General features: G+C 35.5%; 1 pseudogene across 1 annotated transcript in view; it reads right to left on the bottom strand.

The window, feature by feature from the left end:
• Positions 1-3,935: 3,935 nt before the first annotated feature.
• The window catches only part of LOC691665 (similar to GTPase activating protein testicular GAP1), a 168,971-nt pseudogene continuing 147,410 nt past the window's right edge, over positions 3,936-25,496 (bottom strand). The window contains exons 25-32 of the transcript XR_010064786.1: positions 24,643-24,829; positions 21,014-21,266; positions 15,909-16,024; positions 14,522-14,679; positions 11,969-12,078; positions 10,691-10,876; positions 5,872-6,109; positions 3,936-5,094 (exon numbers count right to left, since the gene is read on the bottom strand). The product of XR_010064786.1 is annotated as a similar to GTPase activating protein testicular GAP1 (transcript). The remainder of the gene's footprint in view (positions 5,095-5,871; positions 6,110-10,690; positions 10,877-11,968; positions 12,079-14,521; positions 14,680-15,908; positions 16,025-21,013; positions 21,267-24,642; positions 24,830-25,496) is intronic.

Below are 25,496 nucleotides of genomic sequence, written 5' to 3'. Positions count from 1 at the left end.
AACGTCAACTTCCTACAAGCTTTTCCCACTTGGAGAGAACAGAATTGGCCAAAGAATGTGCGATTCAGACTGGGAAACGCACGTTTTCTCTATATAGAGTAGTATGCTTTTCACCTTCTAGAACCACTTAAACCTAAGCTTATTTGCCAAGTAACAGAAATTCACTTTGCAAAACACTAACCTAGTGTTTATATTCAAAGTCAACTTTCTACAAGCTTTTCCCGCTTGGAATGAACAGAATTCACCAAAGAATGTTCGATTGAGACTGGGAAACTCACGTTTTGTCTATATAGAGAAGTACGCTTTTTTTCTTTTTAGAACCACTTAAAACTAAGCTTATTCGCCATGTAACAGCAATTCACTTTGGGAAAGAGTAGCTGTGTGTTCATCTTCAAAGTCAACTTCCTACAAGCTTTTCCCACTTGGAACGAACTGAATTTGCCAAAGAAGTGCCATTCAGATTGGGAAAGGCATGTTTTGTCTATATAGAAATGTATGCTTTTTACAGTCTAGAACAAACTAAAACTAAGCGTGTTCACAAGAAACAGCAATTCACTTTGGGAAAAAGTAGCTGTGTGTTTATCTTCAAAGTCAACTTCCTACAAACTTTCCCGCTTGGAACGAACAGAATTCGCCAAAGAATGTGCAATTCAGACTAGGAAACGCCGGTTTTCGATATATAGAGAAGTATGATTTTTACCTTCTAGAACCACTTAAAACTAAGCTTATTCACCAAGTAAGAGCAATTCACTTTGAGAAACAGTAGCTGTGTCTTCATCTTCAAAGTCAACTTCCTACAAGCTTTTCTGGCTTGGAACGAACAGAATTTGACAAAGAATGTTCGATTCAACTTGGAAACGCTCGTTTTGTCTATATACAGAAGTATGCTTTTTACCGTCTAGAACCACTTAAAACTAAGCATATTGGCCACGTAACAGCAATTCACTTCGGGGAAAAGTGGCTGTTTGTTTATCTTCAAAGTCAACTTCCTACAAGCTTTTCCCCATTGGAGCGAAGAGAATTCGCCAAAGAATGTGCGATTCAGACTGGGAAACGCATACTTTGTCTATATAGAAAAGTATGCTTTTTACCTTCTAGAACCACTTAAAACTAAGCTTATTCACCAAGTAACAGCAATTCGCTTTGCAAAACACTAACCTAGTGTTTATCTTCAATATCAACTTCCTACAAGCTTTTCCTGCTTGGAACGATCAGAATTTGCCAAAGAAGTGCCATTCAGACTGTGAAAGGCATGTTTTGTCTATATAGAAAATATGCTTTTTACAGTTTAGAACCACCTAAAACTAAGCGTGTTCACAAGTAACAGCAATTCACTTTGTGAAACAGTAGCTGTGTGTTTCTCTTCAAAGTCAACTTCCTACAAGCTTTCCCCGCTTGGAACGATCAGAATTCGCCAAAGAAGTGCCATTCAGACTGTGAAAGGCATGTTTTGTCTATATAGAAAATATGCTTTTTACATTTTAGAACCACCTAAAACTAAGCGTGTTCACAAGTAACAGCAATTCACTTTGTGAAACAGTAGCTGTGTGTTTCTCTTCAAAGTCAACTTCCTACAAGCTTTTCCTGCTTGGAGCGAACAGAATTCGCCAAAGAATGTGCGATTCAGAGTGGGAAACGCATAATTTGTCTATAGAGAAAAGTATGCTTTTTACCTTCTAGAACCACTTAAAACTAAGTTTATTCTCCAGATAACAGAAATTCGCTTTGCAAAACACTAACCTAGTGTTTATCTTCAAAGTCAACTTCCTACAAGCTTTTGCTGCTTGTAGGGAACAGAATTCGAAAAAGAATGTGCGATTCAGACTGGGAAACACACGTTTTCTCTATATAGAGAAATATGCTCTTTACCTTTTAGAACCACTTAAAACTAAGCTTATTTGCCAAGTAACAGCAATTCACTTGGCAAATAAGTAGCTGTGTGTTTATCTTCAAAGTCAACTTCCTACAAGCTTTTCCCACTTGGAGGGAACAGAATTCGCCAAAGAATGTGCGATTCAGACTGGGAAATGCACATTTTGTCTATATAGAGAAGTATGCTCTTTACCTTTTAGAACCACCTAAAACTAAGCTTGTCACCAAGTAACAGCAATTTACTTTGAGAAACAGTAGCTGTTTGTTTATCTTCAAAGTAAACTTCCTACAAGCTTTTCCCACTTGGAACGAACAGAATTCGCAAAAGAATGTGCCATTCAGACTGGGAAACGCACATTTTGTCTATATAGAGAAGTATGCTTTTTACCGTATAGAACAAGTTAAAACTAAGGTTATTCCCCATGAAACAGTAATTCACTTTGGGAAACAGTAGCTGTGTGTCTATCTTCAAAGTCAACTTACTACAAGCTTTTCCTGCTTGGATTGAAAATAATTCGGAAAGAATGTGCAATTCAAATTGTGAAATGCATATTTTGTCTATATAGAAAAGTATGCTTTTTACCGTCTAGAACCACCTAAAACTAAGCTTGATCGCCAATTAACAGCAATTCACTTTGTAAAATACTAACCTAGTGTTTATCTTCAAAGTCAACTTACTACAAGCTTTTCCCGCATGGAAGGAACAGAATTCGACAAAAAATGAGCGATTCAGACTGGGAATAGCACGTTTTCTTTAAATAGAGAAGTATGCTTTTTACCTTCTAGAACCACTTAAAAATGAGCTTATTTGCCAAGTAACAGCAATTCACTTTGGGAAACAGTAGCTCTGGGTTTATCTTCAAAGTCAACTTCCTACAAGCTTTTCCCGCTTGGATCGAACAGAATTCGCCAAAGAATGTGTGATTCAGACTGGGAAACACACGTTTTGCCTATATAGAGAAGTAGGCTTTTTACCGTCTAGACCACTTAAAACTAAGCTTATTGGCCAAGTAACAGCAATTCACTTTGGGAAACAGTAGCTGTATGTTTATCTTCAAAGTCAACTTCCTTCCAGCTTTTCCAGCCTGGAGCGAACACAATTCGCCAAAGAATGTGCGATTCAGACTGGGAAACACATGTTCTGTCTATATAGAAATGTATGCTTTTTACCGTCTAGACCCACCTAAAACTAAGCTTGTTCACCAAGTAACAGCAATTCACTTTGCAAAACATTAACCTACTGTTTATCTTCAAAGTCTACTTCCTACAAGCTTTTCCTGCTTGGAACGAACAGATTTCGCCAAAGAATGTGCAATTCAGACTGGGAAACGCACGTTTTTTCTATATAGAGGTATGGAACTAGTGATGTCATAAATTTTAAAATTTATCATATTAATTTACTAAATCAGCCACGCTTCTTACAGGATTCTAAATATTAGTATTATATCTACCAATACGTGGGGCCATCATTCCTTCATGAAAGAAGCCTCTTTGTACAGAAAATGGAGACCATTACAGAAAAGAAAAACTGGACACAAAGTGCTTTGTGTAAAACCCAGAACCTGTGAGTACATGTACATTATAGCGAAAATTTCTATAGCTCAGGGAACATTGTAGAAGAAGGATTACACAGACTTTAAGAGCCACCATACTTGAAAGTCTGTTTTCAAATTTCCTGTGATAAAAATGAGTACAAAAACACAATGTTAGCAATATCAATGCACTAGTAAAACTGGAAAAAGTTCATGTGTCAAAAGTTATAGGAATCTAAAGATAACCGTCAGAAGGTTAATTTTTACAGAAATGACCTGCATAGGGATTGTCTAATATACACTGTACACCATCAAAACTAAATCACAGACACAAGAAAATGGACTCAAGTTGTATCCATATTTTTAGGATACAAATATACATAAATAAACACATATATGAAACAATATTGATGAGTTTGAGATTGCAGTGACTGAAGGGAGAAAAGTCAGCCTAAAATGCTATAATTCAATTTTTAATAATGCATAGGTGGAATACCTGTGTGGGGGGAAGGGGAAGAAATGGGGGCTTATGGACAGGAAACCAGGAGGGGGAATAACCTTTGAAATGTAAGTAAAGAAATATATCTAATAAAAAAATTAAAAATTTAAAATAATAATAGTAATAAATGAAAACATTTTGAACTTATTATAATTGGGAATTCAGGAGGGACCAAGAAAGGGTAAATATGGAAATTATCAATTATATTACTGGAGGTTTTCTCTAAGATTTCCATATCTCAAAGTTGCATTACAGACCATTTCCACATAGACAATGAATAAAGAATATTTCATGCTGATGTCTCAGGTTATGCAGAGAGATAAAACAAATATACTGTACGCTTCTGTATATTTCTGAGTGTATGTAATGTATAAGGATGAATATATGTGTGTATGAGTGCATGTGTGTGTCTAAAGCATGTTTATTTAGATTTGAAAAGAGCATCCAGTAATCCAGTATTGGTCTTTCTCCATTTTTTTGTTTTGTTTTGTTTTTTTTTTTTTTGTCATAAGGTCTCTTTTGATCATTGCTGAACAACATGTCAGGAATATCTGGCCAATAAGCTTCTGTTAACTACTGTCTCCAAGTCCCACCTCCATCCAGGTAGAAGCTTCTGGTCTAGAGATGCTTGTGCAACAATACTCAGTTTTGTTTGTGTTCTAAAGTATGTTTCGATGACCCAAATTCATGTCACAAAGCCTGTATCTCAGTTGGTTAAGCACTGATCTTTTCAGGTCATTTTGTATAATCTAACAACCGTGATCCATCTCTAACTTCATCATGTGTGATGATTAAGTTTGATTGGTAATGGAATTTTATTTAGAACTTTGTATGGCACAGAATTCTGGGCACAATTCTGAGGGATTATTTAATGTCATTAGTTTTGGCTGCACTTTAGAAACTGAGGTGGGAAAGCAAGTAGTATAACTGGGCTGTAGAGGCAGAGACAGAAAAATGTCACTTTCCAAAGACTATGGAGAATCATGAACAAGGCACATTGGAGTGTAAGCAATAACACTTTTATTTATTATAACATTTATTATGATAGCATATGAATGCTGAAGCAGGATGTTGTAATAATTGTTCTGCTATGATTAAGTGGAAGGTAGAAGGGAACATTAAAATAGAATGACCTTATAATGTCTTCAGTCATCTTCTACCACTTATATGTGGTAGTTGTTCTGTTCTGTCCTGTTAAATGAACCATAAAATGTCATTGTTAGACAAACATTCTCAGATGATAGATTCACTTCACTTCAGATAAGAGCAATATTTCGGTATATTTTCTAAAGTCTATACAAATAATTACTTGCACTATCAATGTATAGGAATTTGAGTGGTACTACCATATTAATCAGGTGCATTTTAGCCTCTTTATCTTTCTTCACGTAGGTTTTGTAGTGGATCCTGTGCAATTTAATATTTATGCCAATGCTAAGCATTTGGCAAGATTGTCTCTCATAGGAAATTAAACAAACATTATTATTTTTGCATTAAAATCAAAAAGCATGTTGACAGTGGTACAGGACTTAAACATGCAGAATCTCTAATGGAGGTATAAATTAAAACATTGTTTCTAAATGATCTTATCAAAAATAATAATTTCATATGCATGAATACTCTATGACTTAAAGACCATAGGAAGAATGGCAATATTGTGGGATTCTTACAGAGGCTGAAAAAAGAGTCTGTCATACTTACATGTGGTATATATAGTACCTAAGTATTTGTGTGTGTGTGTGTGTGTCTGTTTGTGTGTATACATATAAATTTTATATACACATATATAGGTTTGTATATACATATACATAAATTTAAGTATAATTTAATTAAAGTGTTGTTTAAAAAGTTTTTCCATACTCTAATATCATTTTGTGCCCAAAACTACTCTCATATTTACAAATTTATGAAATAAGTGAATGATGTCATCCTTCCATTCATTTGATGACTAAATGAATCTTGGCTCACCTGTAGGACCTTCCTCCTGCAGAGGAATGGATGAAATTTTTAATTTTTCACCATTATCGCATGTTTTCTTGTTGTGGCCAGCTAGGAATTCTTTCATAATAGGTGATTTGCCAGAAGAATTTATTGAATCTGCACAAGTCTTTAAATCCTCAGATCTTCTGTCAATACATTTATAAAATATATTATCATTTCCAAATATTTGATGATAGTTGTCGATCATGATTTGTATAATGGACATCTGTAACAACACAAGGCAAAACAAGATTGTCATTTCACATGGTTTACAAAATTGAAATTTAAAAATGATATCCAAAACTATGAGGAAAATAACAGTTGCCATAGATAGGAATGCATGATATGAAGTTTCTGAAATGGAGACTCTAAGTTCTCTGCATTTTACCAAAACTTGTCAAAATTTAAGGTATACTGCAAAGAATAGAAGAACTACTAAACCAAAGCAACATTTCAAACCTGATGTGCTGCCAAACACTGTGAGTTAATCTAATTAATGACTGTAATTCATTGACATTTTTAGGGGGTAGAAGGATTGGGGGTTTCTGTTGGGATGTTTTGAATGGGATGCCATTCTAGTTCCATGCATGGCAATACCCTCTTTGTGACAACTTTCTGGTGGCTTAAGTCCCTTGGCCCTCCTGATAGAAGTATGCCATTGCCTATAATTTGGAATTACAAAATACAGGTGCCCATTTTCAATGTACTTTCTCTGCTACATTTTTGCTTCCCAAGACAAGAGACATCAGGTTTCAGCTTGCTGTTTTTTTTTTCCTTTCTGCAGACATGTTCCTCTGTCATGACATTGAAGTGCTATACTCTCTCAGCATTTCTAAGTCCCAAAGAACCACTTACTTGAACAAGATTCCCTGGTAATATTGTTTTATTTTTTTATTGACTATTTAATTTATTTATATTTCAAACGTTATCCCCCTTCATAGTTCACCTCCATAAACCCTGTATCTCCTCCCCCTGCCTCTATTACATGCTCCCTCCCTCACCTATACACTCTGGCGACAATACCCTAGCATTCCCTAACCCTGGGTCATCAAGCTTCCTTAGGACTAAGCAGCTTCCCCTCTAGTGATGCCAAATAAGGCCATCCTCTGCTATATATTCAGCTGGAGCCACGGGTTCTCCCATGTGCAATCTTTCTTTAGTGTTTTAGATCCTGGTGTTTTATTAAGGCAAAACAAATGTGCCTGAGAAAAGAAGTTGGTGAGAAAAGGGAGTTTAATGGAGAAAATGCCTCCATCAGATTGACCTAATGTATAGAGAAGTCTGAGGGATATTGTCCTGATTAATCTTGGAATTTGTAGGGCCCAGATCTCTAGGATGGTGCCACCCTTGAGCTATTAGTCAGAAAATGAAAGGTATGAGGTACAAGGCAAGAGGCAGAACTCCTACTCAGCTTGTACTTCAGTTCTTGAATCCAGGTTCCTGCCCTGCTTCAGTTTAGGCCCTGATATTTCTCAGGAGTTAACTGGTAACTCCAAGTATATCATGGAGTGTAACCTGTCTTCCATAAGTTGCTTTTTCTCAGTGTTTTGTCAGAGCAATCATAGGAAATTATAACACTTCCTAAAGTGAGCAACACTGATAAGTTACTTTTCTTCTGAGATGATGGCTTAGGTTAAGTCAACTCTACTCATCACATATTTCTTACCAGCATGCAGCTAAGTTTATGTTTGCGCAGTCCTGCACAAGATAGCCATATTTTATATGCAGCTTGTACAGAATAGTTTTGCTTGTTTTCATGCTTGACCATACAAAAGAATATATTTGATTTGAAAAGAACTGCCCATAACAGAAGAATCACTAATAGTTATTATGAGTGAAAAGTGAATTTTGTTGCTTCATTTGGACATGCGCTTTGATACAGGCTTGGATTTTAGGCTTCCAGGAGCTTGGTAATAAGAAATTACCTATAAAAGGTAGGTTTCTGTCCAAGCCAAGTTGAGTTCTGGGTGAGAATACTATTCATGTGTGTGACATCACTAATTCGTCCTTCCTGTGGACTTAACTGGAAGTGGAAACTACTAGTTAAAATGTTCCCTGCCTTCTTTCATGTTTTACTTTTTTGTTGCTTTTTATCCTTTTCAAAATAGATGTCTGTTTTTGAATCTCTTTAAATTTATCATCATGCTCACAAGTAACTCTCATTTTATTTTTTAATCCTTCCAATTATCTCTTGATAACAATCCCCCCTCACAAAACTTCAAAAATTAAATTTAAATAAAGTTTTAAAGGTAAATTAAAAATCAAACAAAAAATTAAAATCCTTTTAAAAAATGCAGTCTGTGAGATGTGGTGTGCTCACTATGTCTCTATACTATGTCACAAATTATACCCTTTTGTCCAAACAGGTTTACTTGCAAATGTACATAAGTCACTGGCCTGCTTCAAGCCCTCTGGATTTTGCTACACCATCAATACCAGAGCCTCCCATACATGCCTCTCCTTCTATATCCTGGTATCTTGCTGTAGCCTTTAAATCATTGTGATCCTTCACCTTTGAATCTGCAGGACCTCCCCCTTCATATGCTCTAGCAGCAGGATCTAGGCCCCCTACATATATGTAGCAGATGTGCAGCTTAATCGATAGTTACTCCCTTTCCCGGTTTCCGGGCCAAAATCCCCCTGTCCCCGTCCCCTCCCCTTCTATAGAGATGTTCCCCTCCCCCATCCTCCCTCCATTATGGTCCTCCCCCCAACAGTCACATTCACTGGGGATTCAGTCTTAGCAGGACCAAGGGCTTCCCCTTCCACTGGTGTTCTTACTAGGATACTCATTGCTACCTATGAGGTTGGAGCCCAGGGTCAATCCATGTATAGTCTTTGGGTACTGGCTTAATCCCTGGAAGCTCTGGTTGGTTGGCATTGTTGTTCATATGGGGTCTCGAGCCCCTTCAAGCTCTTCCAGTCCTTTCTCTGATTCCTTCATTGGGAGTCCCCTTCTCAGTACAGTGGTTTGCTGCTGGCATTAGCCTATGTATTTGCTGTATTCTGGCTGTGTCTCTCAGGAGAGATCTACATCCGGTTCCTGTCAGCCTGCCCTTCTTTGCTCCATCCATCTTGTCTAATTGGGTGGCTGTATATGTATGGGCCACATGTGGGGCAGGCTCTGAATGGGTGTTCTTTCTGCCTCTGTTCTAAACTTTGCCTCCGTATTCCCTCCCAAGGGTATTCTTGTTCCCCTTTTAAAGAAGGAGTGAAGATTTCACATTTTGATCATCTGTCTTGAGTTTCACGTGTTCTGTGCATCTAGGGTAATTCAAGCATTTGGGCTAATAGCCACTTATCAATGTGTTCATACCATGTGTGTTTTTGTGTGATTGGGTTACCTCACACAGGATGATATTTTCAAGTTCCCTCCATTTGCCTATGAATTTCATAAAGTCATTGCTTTTGATAGCTGAGTAATATTCCATTGTGTAGATGTACCACAATTTCTGTATCCATTCCTCTGTTGAAGGGCATCTGGGTTCTTTCCAGTTTCTGGCTATTATAAATAAGGCTGCTATGAACATAGTGGAGCACGTGTCTTTTTTATATGTTGGAGCATCTTTTGGATATATGCCCAAGAGAGGTATAGCTGGGTCTATAGGTAGTTCAATGTCCAATATTCTGAGGAACCTCCAGACTGATTTCCAGAATGATTGTAGGAGTCTGCAATCCTACCGACAATGGAGGAGTGTTCCTCTTTCTTCACATCCTCGCCCACCCTTTGCTGTCACCTGAGTTTTTGATCTTAGGCATTCTCACTGGTGTGAGGTGAAATCTCAAGGTTGTTTTGATTTGCATTTCCCTTATGACTAAAAATGTTGAAAATTTCTTTAGGTGTTTCTCAGCCATTCGGCATTCCTCATCTGTGAATTCTTTGTTTAGCTCTCAACCCCATTTTTTAATAGGGTTATTTGTCTCCCTGCAGTCTAACTTCTTGAGTTCTTTGTATATTTTGGATATAAGCCCTCTATCTGTTGTAGGATTGGTAAAGATCTTTTCCCAATCTGTTGGTTGCCATTTTGTCCTAACCACAGTGTCCTTTGCCTTACAGACGCTTTGCAGTTTTATGAGATCCCATTTCTCGATTCTGGGTCTTAGAACATAAGCCATTGGTGTTTTGTTCAGGAAATTTTCTCCAGTGCCCATGGGTTCGAGATGCTTCCTCACTTTTTCCTCTATTAGTTTAAGTGTATCTGGTTTGATGTGGAGGTCCTTGAGACCTGAGGAACTTAAAACTGCACCTGAATACATTAGTGGTAAAGTAATTGAAAGTATACAAAATAATATACACCACTTTGTCACGTACATATATACACACACACAAATATGCATACACACACATATGAAATATATATGTGAAATGTACTTTTATATGACCATTAATTCACTGATATGAATATTTAATAATATAATAGTCTAATTACTGTAAAACACAAGTATTATATACTCCAAAAATAGGGCTGGAATAAAAAAAAAAAAGCAAAACCTGGATAATCAGGATTTTTTAAACCTTCACTCTAGTCTTCTTTGACTACCATTATATGTGAAGCATACTGTTGGCCAAAATCAATATCTATGAAGAAAAAACAAAAGAAAGACTGAAAAGATTCACTTATTTTAAAGTACATTAACCATCTTTCCTCCCAAATCTTCCTGAAACACATCGATATATATTCCACTCCACTCCAGAAGAATGGAATCCTAGGGTTTCCTTTTAGAGAAATGATCTTTCCAAAGTTTTCCTACTTCTTGCATTACAATGAGAATTTTGTTCCCAAAGGCAAAAGTCAGATCCCCTTACCTTTCTTGATACATCACTCCCAAACCATGCGTCCTTTGTAGTCTGATCCCACAAAACATAAGGAGCTATCCGGATAGATAACCTGTTAGTGTCTAAATTATTCATGGATGAGTCTCTTATTATTACTATTACCAAATGAGATGCTTTAGAAGGATAAAGTTTGCCTGAGGAATCTTCAGTAGAAGTCTAAACAAAGAAAGGGGATAATTTTATTTTAGACCATCTGAAAACTAATGTTAGTTACAAAACTAGCTATGAAGAAAACAGGGCAAATGTTTTGTAGACCAACTCATAGTATAACCAGAATTCAAAAGAAGTATAATATACAGCTAGAGTACTACAAAAAATATTTTCTGTGAATCATTTTACTGTATAAAATCATGGGAACATTTTAAAAGTATGAATGATTTTCTATGTAATAGATATTTGACTGCTACCTACAGAAGCCAGAGGAAGCTGTTGGGATATTGGTATTAGAATGAATGAGATTGTTGCAGACTATGTGTGTTCTGTGTATGAAAACATCTAGTGTTATTAAACATCAATCCATCTTCTCAAGCACCATGGAGTGGAGACACATTTAATATCTAATGTAGTATAAATCTATGTAACATTCTTGTGACACTCTAGAACATAAGGAGCAGAAAGCATTCTAGTGACCCTACACAATGTGAATATAAAAACTTCGCTACAGCAAGACAGAGATGCATGGCACCTGGGTAGCAAGTGGAGCTCTATGCTCCTGTTACACACAAAATCATTCTCTGGAGTATTGCACAGAAAAAAGATTCAAAGAAGTCAAAGCTATACCTGACCTAGACTGTTCGAGGTAGTTATATTTGAGAAAGTATTCATAATAGCTTCATGTTCTAATCAATGGCATATATTTAGCATGTGGTATATTCACATAACATGGTAATAATACTAGGATGCAAATAATCCACAGGTATTATACACACCTCTTTCTTTTAATTTGTTTCACACAGGAGCTAAACCAATACTCTAGGCTGACCTGCACACAAGGTGTTGCATAGGCTGTCTTCTAAACTGTGACAGTTATAAAGAAGAAGACACCCAGGAGTGATTACAGACATGGTTCAACACTCTAGTTTGAGAAATGTACATGTTAAAAAAGCGACAATACGTGTCTGTGCTAAGGAAACCTCTTGGCATGGGACATCACTCCAGCTTATAATACTGTAAACACAAGCCTATGTACCTTACAAAAACACTGCTTCTATATTGGTACAGTTCCGCAAGTGCTTTCTGTATCATTACCTTTGGATGGCATTAATTTTTCCAACCAGAGTTCCTTCATCTGGGACGCTAAGCCAATTCTCTTATAAGTCAGAAGTAAGTAAACTTACTTCAATGTTTGCAATGAAGTCATTTTTTAAATGAAAATAAAAAAGTAATGGTCAATGTACATTTTAGAAAGAACATGAAAAGCATTTTTGTTTAAAGTTAGCAGTTTAGACCAGTGATTCTCAACTCGGGAGTCATAATCCATTAGGGATTCACATATCATATATCTTCCATGTCAGATATTCTCTCCATTTTTCTTTATAATTCTTACCAATAGCAAAATTTTAATTGTGAGAAAGCAGCAAAATGATGTAATGGTTAGTAATCACCATACCATAAGGAAATATATTAGTGTTACAGTATTAGGATGGCTGAGAATCATTGGTTGGAAGCATATAACATAAAAGACTCCCAAACTTCTATCTCCCCAGAATCTTGGATCAAATGTGGAACCTATATGCAGGATCTTGTGTTTTCTTCCCTAAGACTAGAATCAATGAAGCAGTGTCCAGGTGCTATAGAAATGAGATAAATCTATGGTCTGTTCAAATTGCCTCTCCTGACTTCTAGTCCACACTATGACTTGCAATCATAGATCTGCACTCCACTTCCCAGCCCAAAGCTCTCTCTGCCTTGAAAAACGCTAGAGGCTATGTGGAATATCCAGACAGGAACCTATCATAACTGCCCTCTGAGAGGCTCCACCCGGCAGCTGACTGAAATAGGCTATGTAGAGCCACAGCCAATCATTGGATCTTATGGATCAATCAAGGACTTGTATGGAAGAAATGGAGGAGAGATTCCATGACCTGGAGGAGATAGGAACTCCACAGGAAGAGCTACAGAATCAAGTAAGCAGCACCACTGGGAGCTATCAAAGGCTGAATTAACATCTAAAAATCCTGCAGAAGCTGCAGCATGACCTACAGCACAATTTCTAGCAAATGTAATGCTTAGTCTCCTTGTGGGTCCCCCAACATGTGGAACAGGGGCTATCTGTAAGCTGTTGACTGTGAAAACCTGTCCCCACCTGGCCTTAGGGGGAGAAGATGTGCTAAACCTGAAGAGAGTTGATGTGCCTGAGTAGGAGGACAACCCAAGGGTCCCAATTCAGCTCAGGGAACGAGAGAGACTCTCTGAGGGCAGAATAGGTAGAGACCAGCATACAAGACATAAAATGAACAAACAAAAAAAATGTAAAATGATGACGAGGATGATGATGATGATGATGATGATGATGATGATGATGATGATGATGGTTTAAAAATCCACCAAAACAATCAAACCAAAACCAAAGTCCTCTTCTTGGAATAGGCAACTATCAAAAAATGACAGCACCCAAAATTAACTCATCCTGACTGTATAATTGTTGAATCTGTACTTTAGGCTCACACAGCGTAAAGCTGTTGTATACACGTACACCTTGCTTACAGACCCAGCAGGAATAGTGGTGAAGCTTACTTATTTTCCATGTGAGAAGATCTCACAGTTTCATGTCTTTTTCTTAAAATTTGTAAATATTCAACTATTTAAATTTAGTTGTAAGCATCAGATTGATTGAAGAACAGAAACTGTCTTTTGCATGAAATACAAAAATGAACTTTGATGTTGTACTAAGGATAGCAAGACATAAAAATGGAAGAATCATAGGTGCCCTTGTACATGTATTGCTTTGAATACACACGGCTAACTTCAGTAAGGTCTTAAGTTTCTGGCAATGAGAATCAGACACACTTGGCAAGCTCAAAGGCCAAGGAAGGATCATTCAGTACCTTTGCCTAATGTTAGTAAGCATAGTTAATCCCAGAGCATTATTTTTACTATTTATGTCTGGGCCATAGCTCCACAGACTTCTGAAAGGTGAAATCAGATCATGGCCCAAGTAAAAATAAAACAATGATATTTGCTCTAGAGTCACTGCAGCTCCCTGGCAAGTTAGGAGTGTTAGTGTGTTAGACAAGTTAAAAGTAGGTTAGGCTAATACTTGAATATTTGACATGGAATTAGAATGGCAATATCTGGTGAAAGTGAGAGTGCTGGATTATTTTTTGATTGAGAAGGAAAACGATTTCTTGTATATACAAGACAGAGGGTAATATTCAACATCGATAGCCTATTGTAGGTGAGTGTTGGACTTGTCAATTTGAACTGTTATTTGTGAAGGATATTTTTTGGTAAGTATTATTTAATACATTCATTTGATAAAGCACATTTTACCACCATTATAACTTGTTCAGCTATTAATTCACAGGGTATGTTCAGAAGTGAAATCAGTGGGAATATTTGTAATGCCCAACTAAAGTCCATCTCATATATGAGGATGTTAACTTCCAACAGAAGCTCTTCACCTGTGTCTTTATGATGAATCTTTGGGTTTGTCAGACTTTTACCTGCCGTGCCTCTTATCAAGAGGTCACGTGTCCATAGTTCTAGGAAACAGTCATCATCATGTAATCTTAAGGACAGAAAGCACATATGCATCTCTAGAGGGATGATTAATGTTGGTGACATGAAAACCTTCCTTACCTTCAAGACAGATGCTATTACAAGCACACATTCTTTAATCCATTCAATGAGTTGTTCACTGTCATTCCTCTCTCTGAGGCACCAGTGTGAATTTTCAGGTAGAATTTCGAAATGTGATCTGATTCTCGTCCTTTCCCTGCAATTATGGATAACATGTCCTGTGTGGGATAAGGATGTAGTATTAGAGATCCACACCTGAAGCACAAATATGTCTTTTATTATGAACCTGAGCAAGGATAGTTTTGGCTGCACAGCTATAACTGAGAGGAATAAAGTAGTCATTGAACTTTTTTCTGTTTTAGCTTCCAAATACATTTTCTTCCCTAATCCATTTCTTCCCCAATTTGTAACATCATGGTTTTGTTGGACTTCTGTTCCCCAAAGCATTTTGGTGAATGGTCCTCTACTACTTTGTGTTTCCTTCTATCAATATCTTTCTCAAGCCTGGCATCTTAAGTAAATATTGGGACATTTCCCTTCCAGAGATAAACTCACTATTTTACTTACTGTTTGTCCTGGCCTGTATTATGAATCCTAGCTTTTGTGTTTTGAAGAAATATTTTTTCACCATATTTCTGAGACTTTTATATCCTTATTCTGTGACTTCTTATTTTCAACTATGTCTACAGATGCTTTCACAAAAACCCAAGCATATTTCTATCATTCTTCCATAATTTACTCTGTAAACATGACTACCATGCATAGGTTTATACCACTTTAAATTGATTACACAAATACAAACAAGGTTACCATAAAATTCTGCTCTAAAATACCTAAGAAATTGTCAGTAATGCTCATGTGTCTGACAGGATAAATTTGTTCACAAACAGCATAAATTCCTATCACAGCTATAGTGCTAAAAGAGATGTTGGATACTAAAGATATGTTTACATAGAAGTTTAATAACTCATTTAAAATAGATTAAGCCATATTAGATGGCATTTAAATATAGTCCACTAGGATAAATGATGTTAATATATATAAAAAAACAGTGTGCTCATCTAATTCATTGATAATTTAAAAGAAAAGCCTACAGATACTTTTAAGTATTGAGCAATTTCAGGGGCAATGATATTAAGGGAGATTCCAGAGAAATGTGGAGTCATAAAGAAGCTGCAAGACTTTACAGTTGGGTAATTAGTGGGGCACTTCCATAGAATTATTTCCTCCAACATGCTGGTGGGTTTGAATCTTTGATGCAGACAGTGCAAAACATGGGAATGGTATTTCTTCTCTTTTTCTTTCAATTACATTATTCAAAATACGGTAGAAGTTATTTCTGTTTTAAAATGATCTTACTCTCATAGATCGGTTATCTAAACATTCCTCAGTTTGATTAAATAGCTTACTGAAACAAAGGTGTTCAGAAAGCCAAAATGATACTCACACGTATTGGAGCAGGCAGCTTTCTGTCGACATAAATGCTTGTAAGATTGTTGCCAAATAAGCATTTCTTTCTTGGTGGTGTTGGATCAGAACATACTGGTGGCTTGGCATGTATATATATATATATATATATATATATAGTCTTTCTGTTTCTCTGCATATAAGAAAGAAGGGAAATCATTTTTGAAAGTGAACTCTCTTTAACCTTGTATATCCTTTGCATTTATCACACCAAATCAAAAAGAGATATGTGTTAAAGCACTAGAAGCATAGAAAACATCAAGTAGACACATAATAGTCAAAGGCTAACTGAACATAGAAATAAAAATACAAAAAGCTATGAATGAAAAAGACAAAGTCACACAATGTTAACTACATTAGACTAATACCTGAATTTTCAATGGATATTCTAAAATATAGTGGGCCTGCATCAACGTTCTCCATGCTTTCAAAGAATACAGATACTAGCCTAGACTTTATTACTGAGCAAAAGCATCATTCATATCAACAAAAGAGGAGAAACATTACATAGTTTAAGCACCACTAAGCCATTTCTCATCATCAATCTTGGTCTACAAAAGGCAAACAGCAGGCTGAAGATAACGTACATATACACAAGATGACAGAAATGATAAATAACCCTGTAGTCATTCAAAAAAGAGGGGGGAAAGTATGTGTCAACAAAAAAATAACAAAGACCAATAAATACTGCTCATTAATAACTCTAAGCATTAACTGTCTCACACCAATAATATACAGACTATCAGTTTTGGTCAGAAAGCAGGTTTCATCTAGCTCCTGCATCCAAAAAATACACTTGTTTTAGATAAAATCACATACTCGTGTTTACGATGCAATTGCCTATATTTCTTTGTCAGGTTTCAGGGCCCATTTAGTTTTCCATGTTCATTGGTGTTGCCTTGTTCAGTTAATGTTTAGGAAGTGATGTTGGTAAGGCTTTACGGGTGAGGTCAAGAGAACATGACAGAAGACTGGGAGGAAAGAAGTTTAAAAAAATCACTTCTACAATATTGTTTCTCCTAATAACATCAACAGTGTTATAAATTTTATCAAGCTTTCAAAGGATAGAATCAAAATGTTACTACAGGATGATCTAGAATTTTTACTGTTTAAATCTCACTGATTCATGAACATGTGGGAATCTTTCCATTATCTGATATCTGTTCAATTTATATGACATTTTGTTTTGTTTTGGGTTGAATTTTTTTTTCATTTTTTTCTTTTGTTTTTGGCTTTGTTTTTTTAATCATGAAAACCTTTTTTTTCTTGGTTAGAATTTTCCCAAGAAACTTAATACTTTTAAAAGTTACTGTTAATGACATGTTTTCATTGATTTACTTTTCAGTAATTCAGTGATTTTTACAAAGAAGGAGTACTCACTTTGTGTGTTAATTTTGTATGTTGCTACTTTTGAAAGAATTTACAAGATATCTGATTATTCTTATGTTATATTTAGGCTCACTTATGTTTACTATCATATGATTTTCAGAAAGACATACTTTGAATTCTTCATTTCTAATATGTCTCCTTGGTCACATGCAGTTTTAATATTATCTTAATTGTTTACATATGCTGTATGAAACAAGAGTAAATTGAGGATGACCAAAGATCAGCAAAGGAAGCCATTGGTACCATAATATTTCATAAATAACTTGATGAGGGGCAGCACACACTATAAGGAAATTCTAGGTGATAGAATCATTATCATCCTTGCAGACATAAGGTACTCACTGTTAAATATTCTTCAATTAACTCAATATGGTAAGCATTCCTTTGCTAGAAATTTCAACTTTTGATGTTTTAGACTATTGTCAATTAAGGCTAATTGTAGATGTGGAAAGAAGAAAAACTAAAGTAATCAAAAAGAAGGAATTGTATATTTATATAACATTTATATCATATTACTTTAGGAAAATGAATTTATCTTGTCAGAGAGGAGTGAAAATGTGTGACTTGGACAAGTCAAAGGACCTGCACGGATGATCCTAAAGAGAAATAACAAGATACCAAATGTTGAACTTTAAAAGCATATTTAGGAATAATTTTTTTTTCTGAGAAACCAAATGAAAGACCCAGAACCATGTTCAATTCTATGGTAAAGAAAATGCATTTAAGTCTAATCAAAGAATAGTTGTTTTGAATTGAGCTGTTAGTGTCACTTATTGAACCTATTCTGCTATCTTGCCATACTGGTTATCATCGTACTTTATAGGTATTACAGGTGGGTACAACTATCAATTGCTTCAACTGCTTCAATTGTGTCAACTTGCCTACTGTTCTATCTACCTTAGAACTTTGACTTAAACCTAGAGGCTTCTAAGACATATCCAGGTAGATTGCTGAGATTCCTTGTAAGATTTATTTGGCAACTGGCACTCAAGCCACCAACCTTGAGAGAAATCCAAGTACTACCTGACAAATCCATATTTTGGGGGAAAGCCACAGGAAATACTTTAACAATTGGTAGAATTTCTCTCACCAGGATTGAAATCATGGCTGGAGCTAGAAATCTAGTCCGATTTATGTAGCTAGTTTGGTCATAAACTTTAAAATTGATGACATTAATTTAAGAAATTAGCAACGTTCCTTAAAGCATTTACATATTAGTCTTATATGTACCAAAAAGTGGGGCCATCATCCTACATCGAAGAAGCCTCTTTGTATAGAAAATGGAAACCATTACAGAAAACAAAAACTTGGACACAATGAAGAGATAATTGCATTATGAAAAATCCAGCACCAGTGAATACATATACATTAGAGCTAAATGCTCTGTAGCTCATGGACCGTTGTAGAAAAGAGCTTACAAATACTGTAAGACCCAGCATACTTGAAAGTCTGTTTTGAAATTGCCTCTCATAAAAATAGATGCAAAATCATAATAATAGCAACGTCAATGCAGTGTTAAGGCAATGGTCAAAATTTCACTTGTCAAAAGTTATAGGCAGCTAATTATGACTGACAGAATATTAATTTTTCCAGAAATGACCTGCATATGGATTGTCTAATACACACTGTATATCATGGAAACCATATTCACAAATAGAACAAAATGATCTCAAGTAATATTCCTATTTGTAAAGATATAAACATATATATATAAACATGTACAAAACAATATTTAAATGAGTATGAAAGTGCAGTGACTGTGATGGACTTAAGGGAGAAAAGTCAGGCTACAGTGCTATAATTCAATTTTTGATAAAAATTTAAAATACTAGTAATAAATGAAAACATTGTAAACTTATAGTAATGGGAGTTCAGGAAAGACCAAGAACAGTAAATATGGAAATTATCAATTTCTTTACTGGAGGTTTTCTCTAAGATTTCCATTTCTCAAATTTGTATTACAAACACTTTTGAGATAGACAAACCATGAATAAAGAATATTTCATGTTGAGGCCCGAGGTGATGAAGAGAGATATAACAAATATGCTGTATGCTTCTGTGCATTTCTCAGTGTACATAATGCATGCGTGTGTGTGTGTGTGTGTGTGTGTTTGTGTGTGTGTGTAAAGCACGTGCAGATCACATCACTGGTGATATATATATTTAGAGCTTAATTAGAGCTTTGAGCTTATTAACATATGAGGAGCCTCCAGTATTGGCCTTCCTCTCTGTCTCTTGTTTTTCGAGAGGGGTCTCTTTTGATCATTACTGAACAATATGTCAGAAATATCTGTCCAATAAGCTTCTGTTACTGTCTCTGACTGCCATCATTATTCAGGTAGAAACTTCTCGTTTAGAGATGATTGTGCTACAATGCCTAGTTTTGTTTGCTTTTTAATGTATGTTTTGATGACCCAAATTCATGTTACAAAGTCTCAATTGCTTTAGACACTGGATTATCTTTTCAGGTCATTTTTTATATTTTAAAACCATGATCCACCTCTAAGTTCATCATGTGTGATGATTAATTTTGATTGTTAATGGAATTTTATTTATAACTTTCTATGGCACGTGATTCTATGCAGAATTCTGAGGGATTATTCAGTGTCATTAGCTTCTGGCCACACATTGGTAACTGAGGTGGGAAAACTAGTACTATAACTGGGCTGTAGAGGCAGAGACTGAAAATTTTTCCAAGGACTGTGTAGGACCATGAACAAGGCACATTGGAGTGTAAGCAATAACCCAATTTAATAACATTTGTTATAATAGCAAACAATATGAAATATGCAGCATAAAATAAGTACAATGAGTGAAAATTATTTGTAACTAATACGGTGAAATATAAAACTAACATAGGATCTTGGAATAATTCTTCTAATATGACTAAATGGGAGGTAGAAGGGAACATTAAAATACGATGCCCTTAGACCTTCTTAATTCATCCACTACCACTTATATGTGGTAGCTGCTCTGTTTTGTCCTGCTAAATGAAACATAAAATGTCATCATCAGACAAATATTCTCAGATGATAGATTCACATCACTTAAAATAAGGGTAATATTTGGGTATATTTTCTTAACTCTATAGAAAGAATTAGTTCAGTTAAAAATGTATTTGAATTTGTGTGCTACCACCTGATAATCAGGTGAGTTTAACCTCTTTATCATACCTCTCATAGGTTTTGTAGTGGATCCTGTGCAAATATTTTTAACAATGATAAGATTTTGACAAATACTGTTTCTCATAGGAAATTAAACAAACACTAGTATTTTCGTGCTAGGAAACCAAAGCATGTTGACAGTGGTGCAGGGCTTAATCTTGCAGAATGTTTAATCAATTTTTAAATCAAATCATTGTTTCTAAATGATCTTATCAAAAATAATAATTTCATATGCAAGAAATTCTCTAACTTAAGGACCATGGGAAGAAAGGGGGGAAAATATAGCAGAAAATATGGGTAAATTCTCTAAATAAAGAATGTGTCATACATACCTGAATGTATCCAGATGTATTTCAGTATATGAGTATATATATGTGTGTGTATATAAATATATATACATATATATATGATGTTTAAAAACTTTTCCCATACTCTAATAATCATTTTGTGTCCCAAAGCTTCTCTGATATACACAAATTTACAACATCATGAAATGATTTGATCAAATGATTCCATTCATTTGATGAATAAATAAATCTTGTCTTACCTGTAGGGCCTTCTTCCTGCAGTGCAGCATATGAAATATTAAATTTTTCATCAATATCATTGGTTTTCCAGTTGTGTCCTGCTATGGCTTTTGTCATAATAGGAGATTTTCCAGAATAATTTATTGATTCTTTGTATGTCTTTAAGTCTTCAGACCTTTTGTCAACGTGTTTACTAAATATATCATCATTTCCAAATATTTGATCATAGTTGTCAATCATGATTTGTATAAGAGACTTCTGTAACACCACAAGGCAAAAACAAGATTGTCATTTCACATAGTTTACAAAATAAATTTTAAAATGAAAAGAAATACCAGGAGGAAAATTACAGATAGGAACCCATGAAATGAAGTCTCTGAAATGGAGACTCTAAGTCTTTTGCATCTTTACACAACTTGTTAAAATTTCATGCATATTGCAAAGAACAGAACTACTTAACCAAAGCAACATTTCAGAACTGATATGCTGAAAAAACTGTGAGTGTACCAAATTAATGACTGTTGTGTGTTAATTTTTTTGTGTGTGGGTGGGGGTAGCTGTTTATTGTGATGTTTTGAATGGGATGCCTCTCTAGTTCCAGGCATCGCAATACCCTCTCGTTGACAATTTTCTGGTGCCTTGGTCTGCCTGGTAAACAGTGCCACTGCTTAGAATTTGTAGTTACAAAAGGTAGGTGCCCATTTTCAATGTACTTTCTCTGCTACATTTTTGCTTCCCAAGATAAGAACCATCAGGTCTCAGCTTCCTGTTTGTTTTTTCTCCTTTTCTGCAGTCGTGCTCCTCTGTCATGATACCAAAGTGCTATACTCGCTCAGCATTTGTAGGTCCCAAATAACCACCTACTTCAATACGTTTCCCTGGTCATGTTGTTTTATTTTTTATTGTTTATTCCATTCATTTACATTTCAAACGTTATACCCCTTCACAGATCCCTTCCACAAATCCTATATCTCCTCCCCTGCCTCTATTGCAGTTTTCTCTCACTTGACCACACACTCCTGCCTCAACAACCTAGCATTTCCCTACCCTAGGCCATCAAGCCCCTCGGACTAAGCAGCTCCCCTCCTAGTGATGCCAAATAAGACAATCCTCTGCTACATATCCAGCTGGAGCCATGGTTCCCCCATGTGCACTCTTTAGTTGGTCTTTTAAATCTTGATGTTTTATTAAGGCAATAGAAATGTGACTGAGAGAAGTTGGTGAGAAGAGGGAGTCTTAATTGAGAAAATGCCTCCATCAGATGGACCTATTGTATAGTGAAGCCTAAGGGATATTGTCCTGATTAACCTTGGAATTTGTAGGGCCCAGATCTCCAGGATGGTGCCACCCTTGAGTTATTGGTCAGAAAAAGAAAGATATGAGATACAAGGCAGGAGGCAGTGCTCCTACTAGGCTTCTGCCTCACTTCTTGCCTCCCTGTTTTATTTTTGGCTCTGACATTTCTCAGTATTTAACTGGTAACTGCAAGTATATTGTGGAGTGTAACCTGTCTTCCATTAGTGGCTTTTCATCAGTGTTTTGTCACAGCAATTGTAGAAAATTATGACACTTCCAAAATTGAACAACACTGGTAAGTTACTTTTCTCCTGAGATGATGACTTAGGTTAAGCAAACTCTATTCATCACATATGTTTCTTCTCAGCATGCACCTAAGTTTATTTCTGAGCAGTCCTGCACAGGATAGTCTTATTTTATATGCAGATTGTACAGGATAGTTTTGCTTGTTTGTTTTCATACCTGACTATACAAAAGAATATATTTGAAAAGAACTGTCCATAAAGGAAGAATCTTTAATAGTTATTAAGAGTAAAAATACATTTTATTGTTTCATTTGGACTAAACATGCAGTTTGATATAGTCTTGGATTTTAGGTTTCCAGTACCTTGGTAATTAGAAATTAACTAAAAAAGCTACGTTTCTAGTTCAAGCCAAGTCCAGTCCTGAGCAAGAATCTTATTCGACCTATCCCTTGGGCTATCATCCTCCATTGTGAGTAACATCATGATATCTTCTTTCCTGTGGACCTAATACCTGGGAGCTACTAGTTAACATGTACCTTGCTCTCTGTCATATTTATATTTTCTTTATTTTTTCCTTTTCAAAATATGTGTCCTTTATTAATTCTCTGAAATTTCTAATCAAGCTACCAAGTAACTCTCATTTCATTTTTCAATCCTTCCATATATCCCTTGGAAACAATCCCCCCTCACTAAATTTCAAAAATTAAAATTAAATAAAAATTTAAATTTAATTTAAAAAAATCAAACTAAAATTTAAAAAAAATTAAAAATACAGTGTGTGAGATGTGTTGTGCCATAAGCAGTCACACATTATACCCTCTTGTCCAAACAGATTTTCTTGCAAATGTATAATGAAATAAGTCTGGTTTAAGCTCTCTGTGTTTTACTGTACTCTCAATACTGGAATTTCCTGGAGATGCCTCTCCTTCTATATCCTGGTATCTTGCTGTAGCCTTTAGTCATTGTGATCCTTCAGCTTTGAATCTGCAGGATCTCCCCCATCATATGCTCCAGCAGCAGGATCTAGGACCCCTATATATATATGTAACAAATATGCAGCTTGATTTTCAGGTAGGTCCCCTACCAGTTCATATGCAGACTGGCTCTGACTCTGTAGTCTACAACTGGATTGCTTTCTTTTATCTGGGCTGCTTTGTATGGCTTCAGGGGAAGGTGATTCACTTATTCCTGTTGTGAATTGATGTATGAGAGTGGGTTGGTGTCAATGGAAGGTCTACACTACTGAGATAAAGAAGAATGGAGGGGCAAACAGGTTGCAAAGATGGGACTTGGAGGAAGGGACTGCAATCAGGATATAAAGTAAGTAAATTAGTGAAGAATATTGATGTATGTGTGTTTATAATAAAATTAACAGCTACAGTATACCTGAGGATCATAAAACTCTACCTGAAATAGGTTAGTGCTAAAATAATGGAAAGCATACAAAATAATATACACCAATTATTCATCATTACATATGTATATACATATACATATACAAATACATGCACATGTCCAAGTACACTTTACACGTATATGTACACACACAAACTCACACTCAGACACACACTCATACACACATATATGTATACACATGCATACATATATATGTATATATATGTATATATGCAATATGCTTTAATATGACCAGCAATTCACATGATGTGAATATTTAATAATATCATGGTCTCACCACTGTGAAACACAACTGTTCTATACTCCAAAAGTAGGGCTACAATGGAAAAAACAAACAAAACCTAGGTAATCCGGATCTTTTAAAATTTCACTCTAGTCTTCTTGGATTACCATTATATGTACAGATTATTGTTGGCTAAAACGTCAATATCTAAATCAATATCTAAGAAGAAAGAAGGAAAGAACAGTAGAAAGAAACGATTAACTTACTTTAAACTACATTAAAAATCTCCCTTCCCAAATCTTCCTGAAATAGATGAATACATATTCTACTCCACTCCATAAGAATGTAATCCTAGGGTTTCCTCTTAGAGAAATCATCTTTGTAAAGTATTCCCAATTACTGAATAATAAAAATTAGACTTTTGTTCCCAAAGGCAAATTTCAGATCCCCTTACCTTTCTTAAGACGTCACTCCCACATAATGAATCTCTCGAAGTCTGACCTCACAGTACATGTGGAGCTATGCACAGAGACAACATGTAACTGTCTAAATTATTCATGGAAGAATCTTTTATTATTACTAATACACATATAAGATGTTTTAATAGTATAAAGTTTGGTTCTGGGATCTGTTGCAAAAGGCTAAACAAAGAAAAAGGAGAATTTTACGTTAGACCATCTTGAAAATAATAAGTTAGAAATCTAACTACAAAGAACAAATAGGGTATATGTTTTGTAGACCAACTCATAGGTATAATCAGAATTCAAAAGAAGTAAGAATATATACCTAGAGTATTACATAAAATATTTTCTGCAAATCACTTTTCTGTACAGAATCATGGAAAAACATTTTTCAAATTATTTAGGAATTTCAGTGTACTAGATGTATGACTGCTACCTACAGAGGCCAGAGGAACATGTCAGGATCCCTTGTAACAGAATGAGTGAATATTGTTGCAAACCATGTATGTTCTGTGTGTGAAAACATCCAGTGTTATCAAACAGCAAACCATCTTTCTTGCCACCATGGGGACACATTTAATATCTAATGTATTATGAATCGATGACACACCCTTATAACAATCTAGAACATAAGGAGCAAAATCACACTCATTGTTCTACTCAATGCCCTGGTATTAGAATGAATGAAGATTTTTGAAGACCATGTGTGTTCTGTGTATGAAAACATCCAGTGTTATTAAACAGCAAACTATCTTTCCATCCATCATGGAGTGGAGACACATTTAATATCTAATGTAGTATGAATCCATGTAACACTCTTGTGACACTCTAGAACATAAGGAGCAGA

Source organism: Rattus norvegicus, chromosome 3 (genome assembly GCF_036323735.1).
Source record: "Rattus norvegicus strain BN/NHsdMcwi chromosome 3, GRCr8, whole genome shotgun sequence".
Taxonomy (NCBI): Eukaryota; Metazoa; Chordata; class Mammalia; order Rodentia; family Muridae; genus Rattus; species Rattus norvegicus.
The sequence above is the reverse complement of the archived record's forward strand: the minus strand, read 5'-3'. Positions and strand labels throughout refer to the sequence as shown.